The 21,586-nt window shown below is 38.6% G+C and overlaps 1 protein-coding gene across 1 annotated transcript in view; it reads right to left on the reverse strand.

Moving 5' to 3' along the window:
• LOC145984303 (uncharacterized) overlaps positions 1-20,363 on the reverse strand; it is a 141,833-nt gene extending 121,470 nt beyond the window's left edge. The window contains exon 1 of the mRNA XM_083117951.1: positions 20,305-20,363. The gene's annotated coding sequence lies outside the window, so the exon portion shown is untranslated. The remainder of the gene's footprint in view (positions 1-20,304) is intronic.
• Between the last annotated feature and the right edge of the window lie 1,223 nt (positions 20,364-21,586).

Genomic DNA, 21,586 nt, shown 5'->3' on the forward strand with positions numbered 1-21,586 from the left:
TGCATTATCAGTTATATAGATAAGATTTTTTTTCTTATTACTGATAATAGTACTGTTTTCACATAGCAATATACTGAACACAATAAAATATGCTAGTTGAACAACTATGTTACTGAAAACATTAAGAGTACAGTTCAGCTACATAAGACAGTATACACAGTTGGACTACCAAAAACACGTAGAAAACATTAGCAGTACAGTTCAGCTACTGAAAACAATAGACACAGTTGGGCTACTAAAACAGTAGAAAATGTTAGCAGTACAGACACTGAAAACAGTAGACACAGTTGGGCTATTAAAAACAGTAGAAACAATGATGAAGGGCAGTTTTCCATGACCCGTCACCCACAAGTAAAATTTTGGGGGCCCTTAGTGAAAAAATTATTGAGGATATTAAAATGCATACGCCATTGATAATGCCAGAGGGAGATAGACATACATACCCCTCCACCATCCAGTTGTGTGAGAAATTAACTTTCACCCCAATACTCTACTTTCCCATGTTTTGTTATCGACTTATATTCAAACGTCTGACAAATAACTGGAAGAAGAAATTGGAAATATTTTATTTTACTTCAGTGCAGTGGCACAGCCAGGATTCTTTCTTGGAGGGGAGGGGGCAGGTTTCAAGTATGTAGTGCATGATCTTTTGTCTTTTCTTGCTCTATATATTTTTTAAAGAATGGGTTGCATATAATAATTCTTACACAGATATTTGAAAAGATACTGTTGGGAGTAATTTGTTCAAAGGATAGTATGCACTCCTCTTTTGAACTTTAAAGTGGGTGAGCCTTCAGCCTCAATAGCCATCCCTGGCTGCACCAGACCAAGATTCAACAGAAGAGTCACGTACATTTGCCTTCAGTTTTGGGAGTTGAACTGGATCTCTAGATTGTCAGGTGATAACCCCTGCATCACAAGGTCAATGGGAATTTAAAGGAAATAACACAGACTCTAGTCTTAATAAACACAGGTAATAGAGCGGTGATGGGACTCTATTAACTGAAAATATGTAACTCAATGAAAAGCTGATCGGAAGGACTTGACACCAAAAGGTTGTTGCCACACAGTGTGGTGGTTAATTTTAATGTTAGTGGATCTCGATGTTATTAATCATAATTTTAACGATGCCACTTCTTCATGAAACAAGACCTGTTTTATTAATAGATCTTCAATGCTCAATGTGTGTAGGGGGAGGAACACAGGGGATGTAATCCCCCAGATAAGAAAATGTTCATAAAGCATCTCCTCCACCTAGAATAATTTGCATAATCATCCCTCACTCACATCATCGCCTCCATGTTGATCCATACAAGGATCCTCCCTTGTATGACCAAACTCGAGCAAGCATATTCATGACTAGGAATTTACATTTTGACCACTGTAGATCTCAGAACCATAATGTACTGGAAAAGAACAAGTTCGACTGAAATGTCGACAAAATTTAAATATGGAAGAAAAATGAACTTCAAAAAATCCACTCAAATAATGGTGACATTTAACTCATACGATGTATACCCTATGGGACAGAAGTGGATGTACTGGCACTTAGAGCAAATTAGAGAAAATTGCCCCTCCTACTAAGTTTTTGGGCACCTTTGAAGTAACACGTAAGAGGTGTTGACAATGTGGTAAATTTATCTCAGCTGTTATTTGAACATGAAAAGGCTTGGGGGTCCACTTGAAAATATTTGGTGGGAAGTTACATTTTCAATATCACATGTAAAATTACTATAAGTTTGTGAATTATCAAGTCTAATTATTTATTATGTAGCATTAGGGAATCGACTCATTGAGCAACTGAATCTTTCTACAGAATTCATAGCTGTAGACAATTGGCACACTATATACATTTATGACAAACAATGTAGCGATAAAGGCAGGAGATGAGGGATTTTCTGCTATTTCCTATGGCCATCTTCAAGCAAGTAAGTTAATTATGCCTTTCGGTATTTTTTGATTGATTTGGTGTTTTATGTCCACTGCACAATAAGGCTAATTGGGACGACCTACAGTTTAAAGTGGGATCCGAACCACTATGTGCCTCCACCGGGTATCGAACTTGGAACCCCTTGATTACAAGGCAACGATGCTACAACTGGACCATCGAGAGGCCAATTATGCCTTTCGGAGGGGACCCATATGTCAAGTTGGGGCTTTCTGGCTACGCAAGTACGCCCCTGCTTATTATTGTACACATCGTTGCATTATATGTTACTGGAAACCAGATTTCTATTTCATAAAACATTTTTTTTAATAAGCGACACAATTTCTGGGATTACATAAAAATTCAGGGGCAGACAGAGAGAGAGAGAACATGGTGTGGCTTCTACACCTCGGGAGCCCCCTCATTGCAGGAGTTGTGGGGATGGCTGATACATCACTGAGTAGAAAACATTAGCAGTACAGTTCATCAACTGAAAACAGTAAGTGTTTAGAAACACTTATTGATCTACTGTAAACAGTAGGCAGAATTTTCAGTAGGGACACCAGAAATAAATACATTTATTGCAACCAATCAACTGATGCAGTATCTTAATTCCAACTAAACACTACAAACAATGATAAGATTAAATTTTTAACACTTAAATATGGAACAAACACTGAAATTTAAATACAAACATAGAAACTAGATACATGGTAATGCACAAAATCAGTCATGGTGTTTACTTACCGTAAAAAAAACCATTGGAAAACATACTCAGTGGGAATTAGGGGGTCATGTGCCTTTTTCATAAAAGAAAATGCAATAACGTATGGCAAATAAACTCATGGTAGATACTATTAGCTACATAAGACTATCCCTTGAGCAAGAACAAATAAAGTGACAAAAATCAGTTTTAACGGCAAATTTATACACAAAGCTTTACAAAACTTGGTATGTGCTTGAAACGTTGGAAGCCAACCATCAATAATATTCCCTGATGATGAGAGAAATGTATGCACTTGAAACATTGGAAGCCAACATCGACTTAACCTGTCTGGAAACCTGAGAAAACTTGTTCAAATCACGTCGCCATGAAATCTACAATTTCCAGAGTGATCTAAGTATACCATAACTTTGAGATGTTACGTGGTTTAGCCAATCAAGTTTCTGATTAAATATCATGCCTATATTCTTAACTGTTGTGCAGTGTGGGACGCACACATCATTAATATTAATTGATAATGCATTTATTTGAATTTTATTTAAGGCAGCGCTAGAACAAAATAATGTAAAGCAGCACTTACTGACCATTAGGTTAAACCATTTACAGTATATGTAGTATCAAGGTCACGGTTCAGGAGATCAATTGTTTGTTTTGCATTTTTGGGGTCATTCGGCATCATCAGTTGTGTGTCATCAGCATAACAATGAGGTACAGTCTGTTGTACATGAAAGGGTAGGTTGTGAGGAGGGACTAAGGAAAAGTGCCTCGAATGCATCCTTGCACAACCCCTGAGGGTATTGTAAGGGAAGTTGATGTAGCTCTTGAGGGAAGCATCACCAGTTGCACTTGTCCACTAAGGTAAGACCGGAAGCATTTAACTGCTCCTGGTGAAAAACCGTAGTAACTCATTCTTGAAAGGAGTAACTGATGAGTAGGGGGTGGATTTTTGCATATTTTTTTCATGGGGAAAATGCATATGCTTTCAATGGATTCATTCATTTTACTTGATTGAGAGCACTCTGACAAGGTTTTATAGTGCATAAATGCATATATTGTTTCTTCCATTTTCTTGTCCTTTGAGGCAACAGTAAGCCACTACTCTGTGGCAGTAGTTGGGTCAAGGGCATCCAATAACTGGAATCTGCAGTTGTTGCAAACATCACAAAAACCAACTTCATCCTATCACATACATCAAAAAGAAATGAGCCACACAGTTCCAAGTGCCAGTGACAGCAGCAGGGTGGCATTATTTGTTGGTTAGCTTCTGATATGTTATCTTCCTAAATCTGCATGAATGCCTGCCTATGTCTGAGTGGTATTTGTTTTGGGGGTATAAATAGGGAATTTCCCCTTCTGATAGGAACTGTCCATCCTGTGGGGGAGATGCTACATGCAGCAGTGGTGAATAAGAAGGCATGGGGGCAGATGCCCCCTCCATCACCACCATGTTTTGCTCCCACACTATGGCTTCTGCTAAGCTTTGTCTCCCAAGAAAAAATACCTTGCCTCCCCAGATTTGGCACACAATCACCGCTACTGGCTACATACCGTGCGTTCATTTCGATCTTCGGCCGAGAGATTGGGAGAAGCGTGGCGGGCGGCGCTGACGGAGATGCCAACATTTCCGGCCTGCAATGCCCGCTTATTTTTATGGACATATGCAGACAATTATATAAATATTGCAAAAGACGAGTACTAACCTGTGTTATAACATGCAAAAGTTCTTCTGTAATTCATCCAAGTTCTGCCCTTATGTACACAAATAAATACGCTTTAGAAACGATGTTAAGAGCCACCGATAATAAAACATTTTAATCATAGTTTTGACCAGTAACGTCCTGCTTAAGTTATTACCTTGAAAGAGTTTTGTGTCGATGGGGATCGTTTGGAGGTTTCGAATGTGCAACACTGTATCAAGATTACGCTGCAGACGAAACCGTTAAAAGTGAATGGTTTTCGTGAGCTTCCTTGCAATCCGAAATCTCTGAGCTCGAGTTCTTTGTTCCTTCGCGATTAGATGAAGACAGAGCTGTGAATTTAGTGGCAAGCAGATGTAAACCAAGAACGTGTTAATTTCGAACTGTGCGCAAGAGTGTTATTCTTGGTTACTTGCCGTTACTTGTTTGTGTTATTGCAGTGTGTATGTGTGTTGTGTCAGTGAGACGATTGGAATCCCACCCGCAAGGTTCACGTTAGAACAAAGATTTTTTATGTATAACACTTACGTGAAAACAGACTCGTGTCGAGAAGTGTGTAGGCAATTTGTACAGAAATTCCCAGGCGTTTCACATCCACATAGAGATATGGTTAGACATCTTGTCCTTAAATTACGAGAAACTGGATCGTTAAATTGTAAAACACCTAAGCTAAAACGACGGATTCTAACCAAAGCAAAACTCGATGAAATTGGTGTAGCGTTAGAACGTTCTCCAAACAAGCCTCTACGCCGTGTTTCACAGGAGATGGGAGTGTCAAAATCATCAGCACATACAGCCACTAAGCTACTAAAATTAAAACCGTACTCTTATAACACAGTTTAGTGCTCGTTTTGCAATATTTATATAAATGTCTGCATATGTCCATAAAAATAAGCGGGCATTGCAGGCCGGAAATGTCGGCATCTCCGTCAGCGCCGCCCGCCACGCTTCTCCCGATCTCTCGGCCGAAGATCGAAATGAACGCACGGTATATATCCTTATGCTTCCAAAGAATTTACTGGAATCTCCCATTCCTGACCTGGAAATATTAAAATACTACAGTGTATACGAGGGCTGCTGGAAAAGTTTCTGCAATCAATATGAAAAAAGACATGTGAAATTCTAGGAATGGCTTTATTGTTTTTCAAAGTATTCACCCTTAAGATCGATACATTTTTGCATATGCTCTAACCAATTTTGAAAGCACATTTTTTCCACTCTGAAGCTGATATCTCAGAAACCACTGTTCGGAATGTGTCAACAGCTGCTTCAGGCGACACAAATCGCTCACCACACATCTTATTTTTCATGTTTGGGAGCAAAAATAAGTCATTAGATGATAAATCAGGTGAGTACAGACAAGGCATCATTAATTCGACATTTTTACTGGACAAAAAATCAACAGTTTGGTGTGCTGAGTGGAAACTGGCGTTGTCATGGTGAAGAATAATGCAACGATTTGGGTTTGTTTTATGCAATTCATTGATGACCTCTGGCAAACAAATTGTTGTATACCACTCAGCATTTACAGTCCTTCGATCTTCTAAAGATATTGTTGCCACATGTCTGGTATAACCGAAGAAACAAACAATCATTTGCTTGGCAGCACTCCTCGAACGAACAACTTTTGTTGGTTTTGGCTCACTTTAAAACACCCAAACAGTGGATTGCTGTTTAGCTTCAAGTTCGTATTAATAGATCCAAGTTTCGTCCCCTGTAACAACGTAGTAAACCAAATTTTATTTGCATTGATTGAATTTTTTGAGCATTTCTTTACACCAATTTAGACGAGCCTGTTTTTGAGCTTCGGTCAAGTTGTGTGGGATCCAACGGCATGAAAGTTTCTGTACATTCAGATAACCATGCAAAATCATATGTATTGCTTTCATGTCTTGTTCAAGGATGCCTGAATCTCACGGTATGTCAAATGCCGATCTCTCTCAATCATTTCACGCACAGCATAAACAGACGTGGATGGACGATATTCACAAAATTCATCACTGAGAAATGTGCGACCATGCTGGAATTTGGAAAACCAATTGTACACAGTCCTATTGGATGGTGCTTCATCCCCAAAAGCCAAATGAAGTCGCTCGATGCATTGTTTCGGTATTAAACTACATTTGAAATCGTAAAAAATCATTGCCCGAAAGTGTTCACGAGAAATTTCCATTTCTCACACGTAACTACTTCTTCAAACTGTTGTGAAAAGTAAACGAGTAGGCTTAAACAAACAATCAAAGATAATTTAAACATAAAAAGATCTATTTTTCCGATATTTATAATAGTGGAACACTAGCGCCACTGTTGGTGGTAGTTTGCAGAAACTTTTCCAGCAACCCTCATACTATTCTCCACAGAATGAAGTGAACGTAAACAAAAACGTTTGACTTGGGAAATTCTGACTTAATTCCATAATTCGGATGTTGGCTCATTTTTAGATAAGGTACACAAAATCAACTCCCACCCTGCTATAGTGTAGAAGTTCTTGGGCTATGTGCATCTGTTTATATCCACTCCCAGCTTGCGGTGGATAGATGATTTGTCAAGTCTACTCTGAGCATTTAAGTATTAAATTAATATCTTAGGCATCAGAATATTTTTTTGTGGTTTACATGGAAATTTAAATACACTATTATTGTCACACACATAACTTCTTACTGTCCATCATGTCCATAATTCTGCTGTGAACAGAATGGGTCCCTCCTTCCATGTTGTATGGACTAAGCACAGCTTTTTCAAAGTTTGGAGTCATTTTCTGTTGCAGGGAGATACTAGCTCATTCTTCGAATTTCTGACGATTTTTTTTTAAAATCAGAACTCGGCCATTTATCTACAATGGCATCCAAAGTCAACATTGAAGAAGTAGGGGGGTTTCTTTCTGTTCTGATTTATTTGGCTATTACCACTTTTTGTCCATGTATTCCCTATATATAAGAATATTACAGTAGAAAATGGGTCCTTTTAGTTTGGGCCAGAATTTCAGGGCTTTGTAAGCCCTGTGCAATAGAGTAGTTCAACGAGAGGCGTATATTCTAGGCTATCTGCAAAGCCCAGGTTCAGAAGAGCAGAAAAATCAATCAGAAAATGTGCATGAAATTGTTAATTTTAATAAGAAGACGATGGCATTGCAGGAGTTGGCACACTTATTTCTTAGAAGTTGTTACACCAATTTCTTACGAGTTGGCAATCTTGCCTGCTTTCTTTGAATGCGAAAGGAGTCCTGTGAGTTTAGGATGGCAGTCTTCTAGCAGGGCTTCTGTCAGTGTTCCGAACCCCCTGTTCCCAGCGTGAAATGTTCACAGGAATGGGGAATTTTGGAGCAAAGAAAAGGGAAACTGGTTGCTTGTGACAGAGAAATTTCCACTCTGGGCCAAGCACACCACTTGCAGCCAATTAGGACAAAAGGGACAGGCCGCTGACCTCTTCAAACACCTGAGCAGATGCGGGGGTGATGGAAAGTTGGGGACTTTGTTGGCTGTCCGTTTATGGTTTATGCTTATGACCTAAAAATAACCGAACTGACAAAGGACAGTGTCAGCTGCCAGGTACTCTTGTTCTGTAGTTCAAGTGGAATCGTGTTGAGTTCATTTGCTTGGTGCACGGAATGTTTTTCTTTCGAGTCTGGTCACTGAGTAGTGGGGAGAGTGAGTGCATGGATATATTCTTGTGAATGATATGTGCTGTGTTGTGTAGTGAACTAAATGAATGACATAATTAACGAGCAATTTACTCTGCTTACATATGAGGATAAGCTTCAAATCGTTGTTGAATTTTTATTTTTAGTCCACTTTGTGCACAGAGAGAGGACTAGACCTATAGTTTAATGTGGGATCCGAACCACTATGTGCCTCCACCTAGTATCGAACCTGAGACACCTTTGCTTCAATACAACAATGTTGCCACTACACCAACAAGGAGGCTCCAAGCTTCAAAACGTGAAGATATGTAGGACTCAGACACTCCAAAAGAAATATACCAGGTGGTTATAATTAAAGTGACGGTGTTCAGAGTGGTACAGTACGGGCTGTAATGAGAGTAGCAGTCTGAAACTTCGTTGATATGCTAACGAAGCAATGCGTTCACGAATTATGCAAAAAAAAAAAAAAAAAAGTTCCAATTCTCGCCTACAGGGTAAAAAATGGCACTGTAAGCAGGCAAAACGTGGTATAGTTAAGATCAAACACATGAGAACAATGGTTCTGGCATGTTTATTAGTAACTATGGTTGCAAGAACTGTTCAACATGGCCTCCCAATTCAGCAACATGCTGCATTCATAACAAGGCATGGTTGATGGTTGCTCGCAGCATGTCTGGTGAAATCTGAGCAACATGTCGTTGTATGCTAGTCTTCAGATCATGCAGAGACCGGGCATATCCCTGATAGACATGATCTTTTAAATATCCCCACAGCTAGAAGTCACATGGATTAAGGTCGGGGGATCTGGACTAGAGATGATGCGGTCATTAGTGAAGGTTTCTCGCAGCAAATCTTTCACGTGGCAAGCAACATGTGGGGTTGCCCCTTTGCATGAAAATGGTGGTGTGTTCACAGTTCCGTTCTTGCAAAGCTGGAATCACGTGTTGCACAAGGAGGTCCCTATAACGTGCAGATGGCACTGTACACCTAACAGGCCCTCGAGGTGTCATCTCCTCAAAGAAAAACGGACCAAGAATGAAGGAGCTAGTGAACCCACACCAAGCAGTCACGTAAACTGAGTGCAATGGTTGTTCCTGCACAACATGTGGATGAGTGGAACCCCATATGCGACAGTTCTGAGTATTCACTGCACTGTCCAGAGTAAAATGCGCCTCGTCAGTCCACAGAATATTCCCCGGCCACATGTCATCCACTTCCATGCGTGCCAAAAACCGATGGGCAAACTCACGATGTTGTGGAATATCTTGGGGTTTCAATTGGTGCACAGTATGAATCTTGTAGGGATACCAGTGTAAAATGCACTGCAAAACCTTGTGAACTGTTGACCAGGGAAGTGACAATTCACGTGCCACAGCTCTAGCACTGGTTGCAGAAGTTGAAGCATGTGCTGCACGGTCCGCTACAGCTACGGCAATTTCGTCCACAACTTCCACGGGGATGGGCCGCCTTCCTCTCCCTGGTGCAACACCCAATTCACCTGTTTTCTCGAATTTCCTCCTCATCTTCTTCAGCCCATTAATTGATATGGGCCCTCTTCTCAGCCCTTTCTGTTGGCGATATTTCCTCAGTGCTGTGTTGCTATTGCTCCCATTCTGGTAAAACAACTTCACTAGAATTAGTGAGCTCATTGCTTCATTAGCATATCTACGAAGTTTCAGACTGCTACTCTCATTACAGCCCATGCTGTACCACTCTGAACACCGTCACTTTAATTATAACCACCTGGTACAAGGTAAGAAGTTTGTTATATATTTTATTCTTGCGTCTAGGCCTACATAAATATTTCATGATATTTCAAAATCCCTAAAAATGAACAAGACTCTCCACAATCATTTTTTTTTGTCTATTTGAACATTGTGATATATGTGGCCGCGGTGGCTCAGTCGGTAACGCGTCTGACTACCATGCTCAAGGTCCCGGGTTCGATCCCTGGCCGGTTCAAATCCGGGAACTTTTCTAACGGTGGAAGCGGCCCCGGCGTCCACCCAGCGTTGAATAACATGGGTACCTGGGGGAAACCCTGGGGGGTAAAGGTGGTCAGGGGCGTGATGCTGATCACATCACCCCCACTCACGACCGGATCAAGAAAGTGTGGGGCGTTACCCCCACACCCCCTATACGCCTTCATGGTGTGGTGCTATGCACAGGGGAACACTTTACCTTTTTTTTTTTTACCTTTGATATAGTGATATAGCCCAGATTCTGTACCCAGTATATGCCACTCAGTTCAACCATATTTTTATGACTGTGTAAGACTAGTTGTTATGGGTATCTATGCAACTTTATTAATTTCTTTTACAAATTTTGCATGTAAAGAAGGGTATTTTTACTATCATAGTGCATGATGAACCTGTTATTTAGGACAAAAACCTAAAATAAGCCCCAGCAACTAGTCATAAATTTCTTATTTGTAAATAGTTTTTATCTGTAAAAATACAAATGAAAGAAATGCATTTATTTTCTTTCACTATCAATGCTGAACAAGTACATTAGACAATTATGCTGGAAATATGGGTCTATGGGTGGGAATTGCTTCAAATACTTGAATTATGTGGGCAGTAGCATGCTACCGAAACGTAGGAAGATATTGCTGCAGTCATAAAACAGATGTAGATTGTTATACACAATTTTAGAACACCCTTCAAAAATTTGTAGTGCATATTTTGCCTGTTTTTAATGCATATTTTGGCCTTTTTTAGTGCATATAAATCTGCCCCATACTGATGAGATACAAGATTAAATGCCTTGGACAAGTCAAGCAACACCAAGACTGCAGCCTTACTTTTGTTCAGTGTCTGTAAACTCTGTCCCAGCTACCTGTGGAGGAGGGCTATGCATAGCGGCAGAGGAGGAGGAGGAAAACTGAGTGGTGAAGCACAGCATTGCCAACCATATGGTCATTACCGTACATGTACAGAAATTTCATGGCATGTATTTGCACTTGTTGTTCTACATTCAAATGTTGACTGTGAATGTGCTTGCAGTAAAACAAATCTGATCAAATTGAAGAACGGAAACCTCCTTTCTACATCGACCATTAATTATACAAATGTGAATGTTCCCTTTCCTCAAAATAATTGTTCATGCATTTAAGACAAAATCAATTAAGAAAAGTTACTTCTCTCTCTGATAATGTACAATGCATTACAGAAAACAATCACAGATTGCGAACAAAGCTAGCAAGAAAATTTTTAGATGCAATTTTTTTTGGCAGACTGAAATTAATACAGATTTAATAGGGTGCTAATAGTTTCACGGGGCACCAAGGCATTCTCTCTTTTACAACTTTTTTTTTTTCATTTACATCATTTGGTGCCCAGGATCGACTCCCACCGCCCCCTAGCTATGGCTCTGATCTTGATAAGATGAAGAAAAGCAGGAGGTGTTGTGAGCGAAGCTATCAAGAATATTTTACGAAAAGTACTTTTATTTTGTATAAAATTTGAAATTGGGGGTGGAAATTGGCCCCTGCAGGTGCCCTTGGCCATCAGTGTTTGACCCCCTTGCCCCCATTTCTGTCCAAGGTTGGGGGGGGGGCAATGCCCCCCTGTGGTTGCGCCACTGGCCTACAGTTGAAAGTGGGATCCGAACCAATGTGCCATGTACAGTACCTCCACCGGGTATCAAAACTGGGACACACTGATTACAAGGCAACCACATTACCTCTACAAATGAGGGAGGTCTGCATGAACCATATAAACCAACAAGAAAAATTAATAAGTCTGTGTCAAAGACGTCATTATATGATTCTAAACCTGGACCCAATTCTTCAGATACAATATTCCAAGATGATCAAGAGCTGCATCAGCTTTGATTGCTAATGTTTGGTAAGTCGATCTTTTTGCTTTTGTTGGTGTTGTTTACAGAGGCAGTAGTGGCTATGGTTGCCAAAACTTGTGGTGCAAGGACAGTTTACTTTTTCTTGCCAGACAAGCCACCATACAGAGGTATATTTACTATTTCACTCTGAGTGCTAATTTCTTGTAATTTTTTTTATTTTGTTCAGATACGACTGTTTACTCATTCATTATATAAGAGCAGTACGTGGCAAATTAGAAATTTTCAGTCAAGTGATTACAACCACAAATTACCCGATTCGAGGACATTTAGGTGATCTCAACTTCGACTCCTCCCGTCTAAAATTCGCCACTAGTCTGTTACATTATTAGGAATCAGTTTGTCAACATTTTTTACTATATTTCACGTTTCCTTCGAGATTAACTAGCATATAATGCAATACAAGCCACTAATTTAATGCTAAAATATACGAGGCATGTGTGCATGTATATATATGTGCGTATGAAGGGGGGGGGATATTCCCCTAAGAAATTCTTAAACCAAGCGTACGAACCTGGAGACAAAAATATTTGCCAAGTGCGAACGATATTATTGTTTTCAAAAGTTGGCAATGCTGCCAGACCGAAGCAAGGAAAACGGGTAACTCCAGTTGCCCATTAAGCAATCTCGTTCCTCTCACTGTTCATTAGTGGAGCCATCTCATGTCACTACTTGCGCAGAGACTTGTTCTCCTTCACCATTCTACAGTTAGCTGGGACAGGGTATAGCATATCATCTGTTACTTTCACGAGAGCCGTTGCAGTCCTGTGGGAAGGTCGGAAAGTGAACTGTAGGGCAGGCAATATTTGATTTTTGGCAATAAAACTTTCTATTTGCTTGTACACTGCTTTCTGGATAACTTTTGATAAAACAGGTAAAATACTAATTGGTCATAAGTCGTTCATGTCGGTCACATGTCATTTCTTCAGTAAGGGCAGGATTCAAGTGTCCTTCCATATATAGTCCATGAGCTTGGGTTCAAAATTTCACTTATTGGTACTACCTGAGGTGGCAAGTTCTAGTAATGATTTTTGTAATGCTCCAAGTATGAGGGAAATTTTCTGATATGATAACCTCAGCAGAGTGGTAGCTTAATGGGAGATATAACCACTTTTGTCTGCAGACCTCATGAATGCTTTTCAGAGTGATAGATAGGAATACTCTTGAGAAAGTACTTAATTCAAAGCACTGTAAGCCATAAATTTATTCTATATTACCTTCTTTTAGCAAAAGTTGATTGAACATTGTAATATGGAATGCAATAGTAGCAACTAAATTCTTGCAGTCATTAGTTTTAGGCATGAAAGGTACAAAACATTATTGTTAATAGTTAACCTCAACAGTATTGTAAGTTCAGATGTTTATTATTATAAAACAAATTAGAACAAGCACTGCAGCAGAACGTTATAAAATTCCATCATACTGCTCTCATATAACATTGTCTGAGTTCTCGATTTGAAAATCAGATACTTCAACTTCCTGCTGTTTCTGGTTATTTCATGTTTGTAACTTGCCTTTGTATGTGCACTTGAGTTCATTGGACAAGCAAATTCAGTTTGCAGGAATGAACACAATTGCATGTTAACTGTTCCAAAACCACATCAGGTGCAGATGGGAAATGCATCCACTGAAAGACAAGATTTTCATCTTTACCATTCGTCCATCCATATTCTGTGAAGTTACTTGGGATGCATCATAAACCCAGGAATCACATGGATATTGTAAAGCTGATTTCTTGACTTTCAGTGGTACTGGATTGCCAGAATGTGTTCATTTGGGATATATTTTGCAAGTTCCAAAAGTAGTGTGTGTTTACGAATTTTGGCTGCTCTGAGTAAAGTTGTCCATATCATATGGTGAAAACAGTGGGTAATAATGCTCTCCACTCGGGGCCTCTTTGATGGAAGATTGCTTGTTATGGCCATCTTCAGTCATAGATGTCTTACCAACAACAAAGAAATTGTAATATTTAACACGTTTTCATCAAGTTAACTTTTTCAGGCTTCATGATGAAGCAAAGACAATTATAACCAAAACATTCAGATGGGACAAAGTCCCAACACACTATCTTTTCTTGTATAATAATAATTATTATTATATGCATAAACTTTGGTTAAACAATCATATTAAAAAGATCAAATGAAGAAGAACAGTGAATTATTCCACAGAATTGGATCTTTCGGGTAAGTTTTGAACTTGCACAATCGCAATTGATGCGAAGACATGCTACCTCCAAGAAAAATGAAAGAGGTACTCATTTGGAAAGGTTATCATTATTATATTACTTATATTTGTGCAACAGATATTACACCATTGAAGTTTTGCCACCTTGGTTGGTACCGATATTTGGGCTGGCCCATGGACTATGTAAGGGGAAAGATATTCTTATCTAATGAGAAATTCATCAAGTGAGTCATAGATAACAGAATGTGTGGGAGAATTAGGCTCATCATTTTTAGGTTTATGCCACCTGTGCCGCAGGAGTTAGAATGGATTTTGGACAAGAGTTGTGCACTTTCTGCTTCTTTGATGGGCTGAAACAAGAAGGTGCCATCGTTTTCAGTAAATGAACTTGTAAGGAAGCGTTTGCACTCTTTGAGGATGAGATCAGTTTCTTGGTTAGAGAGACTAGAGCTGTCAATAATGTGGGAGTTTAACAGATATGGATTATTTAAAAAGTGTGGAACACTCGGCTACACCATTCTGAAAATACCACATTTCTTTATCTCTTCCCACATTAATTTAGAATCATGGAGGTTTCAATTGATGTGGAATGAAAGGTAGGCTTTCTTCTCCTGCCTTATAAGTAGGGAACGGTTTTCTAGGTCCATACCTATTTTATTTGCTTCATCCTAGACGTATGCTATTTAGAGATCTTTGTGTTTCATGTACTCAGCACCCCTCTACTAAAATTCTATAGGACCTTAAAATGCCTAAATGAACTATAAATTCCTATAAATGCCTAAAAGCCCTATTTTGACTTGAAAAACTCCTTTTAAACTATTCACTTAACTTTAAAAATAACTTTTATTAAGAACGACCTTAAATTTCCACCACAAAGGTTTGAGACCCTTGAATAAATCCAAATGTAATGCAACAGCAAGGGGTGTGTAAATTTCCACCATCTTCCAGCCTGCATCAAGAAATTGGAAAAATGTGGAGGGAACTGACTGGATGAGGCGTTCTGTTGTTAAATGCTGAACTTCCCAGGCAGTTAAAGGAACTGTAAGTGTAGCATACAAAACAAAAGTGCAGGCTGTTTTAGGACGGAATCCTAGCTACATAATCATGCAGTTAAAACAGTCCCGGCCTCCAACAGTGTAAGAGTGCAGGAAGATTTCAAGGATAACTCCATCCATTTCGAGTGCTTGCTGTGACGAGTAGGAAAGGAAACCCTACAAGTTACCAATCACATTGCCTATTTCCCCTAAAGACAAAACAGACAGGTGAAAGGGGAGGGTTTGTGCCAGAAACTACAACTACCCTAGTATAGAGGCTGTTCATCAAGGATAGAAGACTACTGCAAACCTGACTGTGGTTTGAGTTTCTTGAGCACACCTTATGCAGCGATAGACTAATCGGGACTTGACCTACAGTTTAATGTAGGATACATAGTGCCTCCAAGGGATATCGAACCTATGACCTCTTCGTTACAAGGCGACGATGTTACCTCTATGCCTCAGGAAGAACCAAGCCTGCCTTGGGAATCAGCAGCAGCTGCATTTATGAAGTTTGCACCAATAACTTCCTGCTGCATAGAGAGAAGGTTATCCATGTACAGTCATGGACACTCCTTGGTTGTAACGATCGATCACATTGAAAGTTAATGGGATTGTTGCAATCCACAAGTGTCTGTGACTGTACAAGCGCTCACTCACAGACGACTGGAAGAACTTCACCATGGAGAATATTGAAAATCATATAGTGGTGCAGTGCTTCAAAATATATTTTTTTTACATTGGACAAATTGTATATTTTTTAATATTTTAATCAAAGAATAGTATTCATTGCACTAAAAATAGTAAATTTTGTATAAAAATTGCATATAAAACCAGTTATTTAGTAAAATGATTATTAACTAATAATTATGCCTATTAATTTATTATAAGCACCTAAAAGTCCTAAAATGGAGTTTAAGAAGTCCGAAATCCCTATTTTTAGCACCTAAAAATCGATTCCCTACTTACAACTGATGTGGTGAAATTTCAGAGTTCTTTATAATAATCCCAATGTGATGGATTTATTCGTCAGTTTATATTTTCTGAGAGCATTGTTTCTTTTCTTTAACAGTTTTGTATTGTCGGTTATCCATGGTACTTTTTTCTTGGTTATTCATGCAGTACGTGTAGGGGCATGCATATTGAAAATAGTCTTAATACAATTATTAAGGAAGTTTACTTCCTCGTCAATATTCTATAAGCACTTAATATTGTCCCAATGAAAAAGTTTTGTGTCCATTTAAAAATCACCATATCAAATGATGAGTAGTCTCTGTACGATATTATTTTGCAAAGTTTATCGTGTTTCTTAAGACACAATGTGATGTAAGTCAAACAGTGGCCTGAATTACTGATTGGCACTGTTGTGTCAGCAAAGTGTACAATGGATGGATCATCTACAATAATGACATCCCCTAGAAGTACTTGTGATTCTGTTGGGTTTGCAAATTACTTTTGTTATGCTGAAAAGTTTACTACTGATTTGAGAAAAACTGTTTCCAGTTTATTTGGTGATAAATAATCACAGTTCATGTCACAAGCTGCAATTAGATTATCCACAGTAGGAAACAAGTGTTCAATGTAGTCTTCAAGAGCTGGCAGCCTAGTGTAGGGGATATTTGGGGATCTATATGCCACAATTCTGTTTTCTTTCAATGATGCACATAGCATTTCTATATTGTTACTGTGAGCAACACTTTCGCAGTCAAGTACCTTGGCAGAAAAGTCAGCACGACAGTAAATAACGATGTCACCCGCATTTGTGGACTCGATGCTTTCAAAGTACTATGTAAGTACGAGCAGCAAGAGACATTGGTCTCTCAATAAAAACTTCTATACAATCTGCTCTAACTGAATAGTATGGTTTGATTTTGAAAATGGTTGGAAAATGCTAGTACACAGAGCTCTTGCTTTGCCAAATAATCAAACTGTTCATTTCCCGTGCAATGAAATATATAAACAGGTATGAAATAACACTCATTCAACATATTTGGACTCCAAAGCAGTATCTCGGGTCCTGGGTTGTGAACCCACTTCTAATATTCATCAACATCAACAGCAATTGATCTCCAAGAGACAAAGTGCAACAAATGTTTAAAACTTCACTCGACATTTGCACAATACAATAAAGAAAAGCAGTAAAAATGTCTTACTGTTGAGGAACCCTGTATAGAATTTAACTTTTCATCATCACTGTTATAATCAAATATTTTGAATTCATATTCATGCATTAATCCCATAACAAAAAGCATGTTCTGGTAATAGCACACATAAATTTAAACAGTAGATGTGTGTGTTAAGATAAAAAGGCAATGTATGCATGTAACTACAAGAAGACAGTGTCAATATCTAACCTAACCTACCTATTTCACTTTAGGTCGAATGACACGGAACCAGATTTCCTACTGGAATGCCCTTGTTGACGCTGGACTTTGTACCAGGTTAGAAATGATGGCCACCAGATTTGTTTTGCTGACTAGACTGTGTTCTAATTGCAACTTGCTTCTTTGCTCGATGCTGCAGTAACAAGAAATGAGAGTGAACATTTGGTCATATGAAGATAATCCGTGAGTTTGGCAAGGAAAATCTGTTTTTGTCTGGTTTTTGGTGCAATTTTTTTCATTGCTCAACAAGGAAAAATTTCAAGAAATGAGATGCATTCATGTTTGTTGACATTTAGGAATTTATCCATAGCAAAGAAATTTGTACATGACAGATATGATTAGCCAATAATGAAAATCTTTATTATTACCAGTGTATTAAAATGCTTGACATATTTAGTTGAACAAACTTTTTATAATGAATGAAACCTGCAAACCTTATGTATAAAAACATACACGACTTCATGATAAAGCACGTTGAATACACTTTGATTACCAGTTATTCCATTGAACCAATGTCTAGCTAATATTCTTTTTCTTTTCCTTCTTAGACCTTTAGTTTTGACAAATAAGAGGAAAATAGCAGCAGTAGCTATTCTCCTAGGATGCTCTTTCTCATGTCACGCATCCATCTTTTAAGCTTGTCTGCTCTGCACAATGCCTTGTCCACCAGCAAGTATGGTAACGAGTATTGTGTGAAGCGAAAACTAGTAGGTGAGAAAGTACCACACCACTAATCCAAGTCCAGAAGGAAATCTAGTCTCGTGTGATTCAACCTTCACAATAACATTTCTGAAGAGAAATTACATTTTTCTGGGCTTGATTGGATGACCCATGCAAAGTTAGTGAGCTAACACAAAATGTCTCTTGCTTAATTTTATCTTTTTTTGTGAGGTAGGGGAAAAAGGGGTTTGGCTTATCACCAAACAGAAGAAAGCACTGTATACAGGTAAACATAAACTGATATTCCACAACATGTGGCCAATTCTATAAAAGAAAATGAAAAGCACTCTTGAAGTATAAGTATGGTTATTGCATAACTGTTGACTTTGCCTATTGCTGTACTTGGCCTAATGACAATAAAATTTTATTATTATTATTATCATAGGCAAATTAGAAAAAGGAAACATCTGAAAATTATGTTTATGCAATATTTTAATAATATAATCACTTCCTAAGCTTCCTTCCACTGAAGAACAGAATTTTAAATTGAGAGGTATGATTTCGTTAAAAAAAAATTGTTTTTAGTTGAAAAATATTTTAATTATTTTACAGGGGTTTGCCAAATTTTCACCATTGCATAAGTACATGGCAAAATATGCAAATCATGACACCCTGTTTGTCGATTGTCGTTTCCATTTAACATTACACTATTCAGAAAGCATGTAGTAAAGTTTGCACAATTATTAGAGATGTAGCTAAAGCAGTAACAGTTTCATAGATCGGAGACACATTAAAATCGGATATTTTGTGTTTCTCATGGTTCGTACTTACCAATTGTGTATTGCGGAACATAGTTCAAGGTGCCATTATGCTTTTTACATGAAAACAAATGCAATTTTTCACATTCTGAGTGCTTTCTTTTATTCCTTTCTTTGCTTCCGGAACACACAATATGGCGGGCACATCTTAACTCATGTTATGGGTATGCAGGGTTTCAATCTTCTTCACCAAAAAATACCTACTATCGTGTTCGTCACCAGTGGAAATTATACATTATGCATGGGTAGCTGACAGATAGCCCCACAAACCATACACGGATAGCCCCACGAACCAATCACGAATAGCCCCATGAACCATTATGCACGGTAGCTGACCGATAGCCCCACGACCCATACATGGATAGCCCCACGAACCATTTCCAATAAGGTTAGGTTATGTTAGGCAAGCATAGTAAAAAAAAAAGGGGTTGAAACACTGACAGGGACTTACGTCATAAAACGTACGCAGCATCCGGTTGTCGTAGAGCAGGCAAATGAAAGCAATGGCAATTGTGCGTCGGTGAGATATTTCTCTTGAGAAATACATGGTTTCCCGGTCAAATATATTCCATGATGAAAGAAAATACCTCGACGAACGTTGTAAACCTTGGAGAAACTCATTTCCGTAACTAGTTTCTTGTGTAAAATTGAAGAAATGTGTCTCCGACGTATGAAACTGTTACCGCTAAAGCCACATCAAAATATATATGCTATCAACTTCGCCTTTGCATTTGAGTGTTTTGGGGAACACCTCAGATAAGACATGGTATTTTTCCTGCACGAATTTACTTCAAACAATATTTTTCACCATTAAAACACACACAAATACACGAAGGGATATATATATTTGCACATGCCTGTGAAAAAATTGCAAACTACAGAAACGACCGTGACGAATCTGATACAAATCCTTTCTTCATGCTGCTTGTATCCACAAATGTACTTCTCTATGTCCAGTAACGAATGTATTACTTGGCCTTATTAAATTGTACCCGGTCGAATTGTGTAACGAATTGTGTAACCGTATGCTACACAGCTGGCACCATTTTCCGTCGCTTCAGAAGTAAAATATTATTAATAATAATAATAATAAACTGCTTCGTATTGACTTCGATTGTACCGTCAGCGTAACCGTATACTGAAGAGGTATCAGGTGAATACATATAAATCTTTAACACCGTCTAAAGTTATTCGCATTACATGGAAATGTGCGCTTCATCGTATTTCTGAAAAAGTTCGCAAAATGCTATTTTCATTTCGTGATTTGCGGTATTTCTTTTACACTACAGCACATGAAAATGACTACTTTACATATAAAAACACATATTCTTCTTGTCTTATATAATTTTGAACATAATTAATATGAAATAATACTTACATCTTCAATTAAACTATGGATATCTTCAATATCGCCGCCAGATTGACAGAACTGCTTACATATGGAATGACGTCAGTCAATAAGCGCGTTGCTAGGTAACTGCAGTGTTGCTAAGCACTGCTCGCACATACGGACGTTGTGTCCCATAAGAATATCGTTCGTCATTTGCTTGCCCTAAGCTTTACATTGGTGCGCAATGGAAAGGCTATTCCAACGTTATCATTACGGAAGGTAAGAGTTTGTCGTGTAAACCAACAATAAAAATGTGTATGATAAACGTTTAAGATTATTTAAGGTAAGGTAAAGGTAAAGTTCCTCCTGCACATAGGACCGCGGCAGGAAAGCGCATTTAGGGGATGTGGGGGTAGGGACCCACACATTCTCGATCGATGCTATTTTGGAGGAGATGTGATCAGCACCACGTTCCGGCCGCCTATTACCACCAGGTACCCATTCATTTGAGGCTAGGTGAACCTGGAGCCGCTTTATGCGGGGACGAGGCCGGAAAAACTCCGACCTTTGAATTTTATTTTCTTCTGGAGACCTTAGATCACCCACATCGGGAATCGAACCCGGGTCTCCCGCGTGGCAGTCAGACGCCAATGTAGCAAGTCATAAATTTCGGAAAATTCTCCTGAGCGTAGGAATTAATTCAGATTTTGCAAGAATTTGATTTCGTCCTTGCATAAAAGAATGGGCTTGTTATGGAGGGAGGCAACCACCAGAACAAGGACGTATTTAGGGAGTCCGCGGACCCCCTGAAAGACTTGTCAAGTACCAAAATTTAATTATCAAACAATACTTATTTACAGGTACGTATCTAGAAATATGTTTCGGAGGGTCCGAACTAAGTGTCTCAAAATAATAATAATAATGATGTTTAAACAAAAATAAATATTATAATAAATTAAAATATTCAAATTAATTAATATATTTTTTTTAATGTATGAATAGGTAAAAGGACGATATAAGAATAGTGATATCACAGCACGTATTCATTACGAGTTTCTATAGGGGTGTGCGGGACAGAATTTTTTGGGTCGGGACGGGATCGGGACGAGAAATATTTTAAATCCTCACATTCGGGACGGGAAAAATTCGCAATTTCCCGACAAAGTCGGGAAATTTTCGGGACAGGAAATATTCGAAATTTCTCGAAGCTCTGGAAATCTTGAATTCTACACGCCATTTTCACTTTAAGTGATTTTTTTCTTTGCATTTCTGCAATAAAATCTAACAATTTCCGATAAGTTCCAGAAACTTACAACACAGAAAACGTCGA

The sequence above is a fragment of the Lepisma saccharinum genome, chromosome 2 (genome assembly GCF_977018435.1).
Source record: "Lepisma saccharinum chromosome 2, izLepSacc3.1, whole genome shotgun sequence".
Classification (NCBI taxonomy): Eukaryota; Metazoa; Arthropoda; class Insecta; order Zygentoma; family Lepismatidae; genus Lepisma; species Lepisma saccharinum.